The sequence below is a fragment of the Nerophis ophidion genome, linkage group LG04 (genome assembly GCF_033978795.1).
Source record: "Nerophis ophidion isolate RoL-2023_Sa linkage group LG04, RoL_Noph_v1.0, whole genome shotgun sequence".
Classification (NCBI taxonomy): Eukaryota; Metazoa; Chordata; class Actinopteri; order Syngnathiformes; family Syngnathidae; genus Nerophis; species Nerophis ophidion.
In genome coordinates this window covers 83,881,029-83,886,018 of record NC_084614.1, presented here as the reverse complement: position 1 = coordinate 83,886,018, position 4,990 = coordinate 83,881,029, and the positions used below count along the sequence as shown (strand labels likewise).

Genomic DNA, 4,990 nt, shown 5'->3' with positions numbered 1-4,990 from the left:
CACTATGGACTGGACTCTCACTATTATGTTAGATCCACTATGGACTGGACTCACACTATTATGTTAGATCCACTATGGACTGGACTCTCACACTATTATGTTAGATCCACCATGGACTGGACTCTCACACTATTATGTTAGATCCACTATGGACTGGACTCTCACTATTATGTTAGATCCACTATGGACTGGACTCTCACTATTATGTTGGATCCACTATGGACTGGACTCTCACTATTATGTTAGATCCACTATGGACTTTACTCTCACACTATTATGTTAGATCCACTATGGACTGGACTCTCACACTATTATGTTAGATCCACTATGGACTGGACTCTCACAATATTATGTTAGATCCACTATGGACTGGACTCTCACAATATTATGTTAGATCCACTATGGACTGGACTCTCACTATTATGTTGGATCCACTATGGAATCATTATAATTTTTAAATGATTTTTTTTTAATCACACTAAAACCCTCAGAGATCCAAAAGAGCTCCACTCTTAAGTGTTAAAAATAAGCCATTTGTTGTTTTTCTCCTTTCTACGCTTAAATCTCTTGATCTGTTTCATATCCATGTTTCCACAATAGCTTTTTATTTATTTTTAATGTTTTTTGTGTGTAATCGTTTCATGCTCTTTTTGTCATAGAAAACTTTTTTTATGTCAAACAAAAAAAATATGCAATATTTTTCCCCCCCAAAAATCTGAAGTGGAATATTTTTATATATTGTATAATATAACTATATCTCATAATGTATACTGTTGTAATTGGAGTCTGTAATTGGTCAATAAGTCATGACAACATTGGTTTTGATTCATTATTATTTTTTGGAAGAATTTAAAGAAAAAAAACAGCCTTGTGTTATTAGTCAACATTGCAACTTTTTGTCAGTACATTCCACAAGTTTGAACCTTTTTAATGAAATCATATTTATACAATAGTTTACAATATTTTACAATGGTCTTACAATATTTGTATGTTACTTTACAAAATTTTTACACTATTTTACAATATTTGTAGTACTTTTTTAAAAACATTTTGCAAAATATTTACAATATTTTTACAATATTTTGACATTATTTTACAACCGACTACATTTGTACAGTATTTTACAATCTCTTTTACAATATTTGCAATATTCTACAATATTTGTACACAAATGTACAATATTTGCACAACATATTTGCAATATTTTACACTGTTTTACAATATTTTTTACTAAAATTTACAAAATTTTACAATAACTTTACAATTTTTTGTACTATAGTTGTACATTTTGCAATATTTTACAATAATTATAAAAATGTTTTACTTTTTTTACAATATTTTATAATAACTTAAGAATATGCTGTATTATAATCGTACAACATTTTGCAATATTACATTAGTACAGAAAAGTAATTTTTTTACAATATTTTACAATAACTTTACACTATTTTATACTCTAGTTGTACACAAATGTACAATATTTGCACGACATATTTGCAATATTTTACACTATTTTACAATATTTTTTTTACAAAAATTTACAATATTTTACAATAACTTTAAAAAATGTTGTACTATAGTTGTACATTTTGCAATATTTTACAATAATTGTAAACATGTTTTACTTTTTTTACAATATTTTACAATAACTTAAGAATATAATGTATTATAATCGTACAACATTTTGCAACATTACAATAGTACAGAAAAGTAATTTTTTTTACAATATTTTACAATAACTTTACACTATTTTATACTATAGTTGTACACAAATATACAATATTTGCACAACATATTTGCAATATTTTACACTATTTTTACAATATTTGTACAAAAATTTACAACATTTTCCAATAACTTTACATTTTTTTTGTACTATAGGTTTACATTTTGCAATATTTTACAATAATTGTAAAAATGTTTTACTTTTTTTACAATATTTTACAATAACTTAAGAATATGCTGTATTATAATTGTACAACATTTTGCAATATTACATTAGTACAGAAAAGTACAATTTTTTTACAATATTTTACAATAACTTTACACAATTTTATACTATAGTTGTACAATAGTTTAGCTATATTTTACATCATTTTACAATATTTGCACAACATTTGTGCAATATGTGTACAATATTTGTACAATGCGTTACAACATTTTACACTACCTTTACAATATTATTACAAAAATGTACAAGATTGTTACAGTATTTTCAGTATATTTACAATATTTAGTAAAATATCTGTACAATATTTTGTACTATATTTCTACAACATGTTTTTCTATATTTTACAATATTTATACAATATTTTACATCTTTTTACAATATGTGTACAATATTTGTACAATGCGTTACAATATTTCACACTACCTTTACAATATTTTTACAAAAATGTACAAGATTGTTACAGTATTTTCAGTATATTTACAATGTTTTTACAATATTTTGTAAAATATATGTACAATATTTTGTACTATATTTCTACAACATTTTTTTCTATATTTTACAATATTTGCACATTTGTGCAATATTTTTACAATATTTGTACAATACGTTACAATATTTTACTCTACCTTTACAATATTTTTACAAAAATGTTCAATATTGTTACAATATTTCCAATATGTTGTTTTTTTAATATTTAGTACGATACATGTACAATATTTTTTACAATATTTGTACAAAACTTTTGCAGTATTTGACACTATTTAACAATCTTTTTTACAATATTTACACAACATATTTGCAATATTTGTACACAATATATTGCAATATTACATTAGTACAGAAAAGTAATTGTTTTTACAGTATTTTACAATAACTTTACACTATTTTCTACTATAGTTGCACAATAGTTTAGCTATATTTTACATCATTTTACAATATTTGCACAACATTTGTGCAATATTTTTACAATATTTGTACAATGCGTTACAATATTTTACACTACCTTTACAATATTTTTACAAAAATGTACAAGATTGTTACAGTATTTTCAGTATCTTTACAATATTTTGTAAAATATCTGTACAATATTTTGTACCATATTTCTACAACATTTTTTTCTATATTTTACAATATTTATACAATATTTTACATCTTTTTACAATATTTGTACAATATTTGTACAATGCGTTACAATATTTTACTCTACCTTTATAATATTTTTACAAAAATGTACAAGATTGTTACAGTATTTTCAGTATATTTACAATGTTTTTACAAAAATGTACAAGATTGTTACACTATTTTCAGTATATTTACAATATTTTGTAAAATATCTGTACAATATTTTGTACTATATTTCTACAACATTTTTTCTATATTTTACAATATTTATACAATATTTTACATCTTTTTACAATATGTGTACAATATTTGTACAATGCGTTACAATATTTTACTCTACCTTTACAATATTTTTACAAAAATGTACAAGGTTGTTACAGTATTTTCAGTATATTTACAATGTTTTTACAATATTTTGTAAAATATATGTACAATATTTTGTACTATATTTCTACAACATTTTTTTCTATATTTTACAATATTTGCACATTTGTGCAATATTTTTACAATATTTGTACAATACGTTACAATATTTTACTCTACCTTTACAATATTTTTACAAAAATGTTCAATATTGTTACAATATTTCCAATATGTTGTTTTTTTAATATTTAGTACGATACATGTACAATATTTTTTACAATATTTGTACAAAACTTTTGCAGTATTTGACACTATTTAACAATCTTTTTTACAATATTTACACAACATATTTGCAATATTTGTACACAATATATTGCAATATTACATTAGTACAGAAAAGTAATTGTTTTTACAGTATTTTACAATAACTTTACACTATTTTCTACTATAGTTGCACAATAGTTTAGCTATATTTTACATCATTTTACAATATTTGCACAACATTTGTGCAATATTTTTACAATATTTGTACAATGCGTTACAATATTTTACACTACCTTTACAATATTTTTACAAAAATGTACAAGATTGTTACAGTATTTTCAGTATCTTTACAATATTTTGTAAAATATCTGTACAATATTTTGTACCATATTTCTACAACATTTTTTTCTATATTTTACAATATTTATACAATATTTTACATCTTTTTACAATATTTGTACAATATTTGTACAATGCGTTACAATATTTTACTCTACCTTTATAATATTTTTACAAAAATGTACAAGATTGTTACAGTATTTTCAGTATATTTACAATGTTTTTACAAAAATGTACAAGATTGTTACACTATTTTCAGTATATTTACAATATTTTGTAAAATATCTGTACAATATTTTGTACTATATTTCTACAACATTTTTTCTATATTTTACAATATTTATACAATATTTTACATCTTTTTACAATATGTGTACAATATTTGTACAATGCGTTACAATATTTTACTCTACCTTTACAATATTTTTACAAAAATGTACAAGGTTGTTACAGTATTTTCAGTATCTTTACAATGTTTTTACAATATTTTGTAAAATATCTGTACAATATTTTGTACTATATACTATATTTTTTTCTATATTTTACAATATTTATACAATATTTTACATCTTTTTACAATATGTGTACAATATTTGTACAATGCGTTACAATATTTTACTCTACCTTTATAATATTTTTACAAAAATGTCAAGATTGTTACAGTATTTTCAGTATATTTACAATGTTTTTACAAAAATGTACAAGATTGTTACAGTATTTTCAGTATATTTACAATGTTTTTACAATATTTTGTAAAATATCTGTACAATATATTGTACTATATTTCTACAACATTTTTTTCTATATTTTACAATATTTATACAATATTTTACATCTTTTTACAATATGTGTACAATATTTGTACAATGCGTTACAATATTTTACTCTACCTTTGCAATATTTTTACAAAAATGTTCAATATTGTTACAATATTTCCAATATGTTGTTTTT

The 4,990-nt window shown here is 22.3% G+C and overlaps 1 protein-coding gene across 1 annotated transcript in view; it reads left to right on the top strand.

Moving 5' to 3' along the window:
- The window catches only part of rskrb (ribosomal protein S6 kinase related b), a 29,343-nt gene that overhangs the window by 6,836 nt on the left and 17,517 nt on the right, over positions 1 to 4,990 (top strand).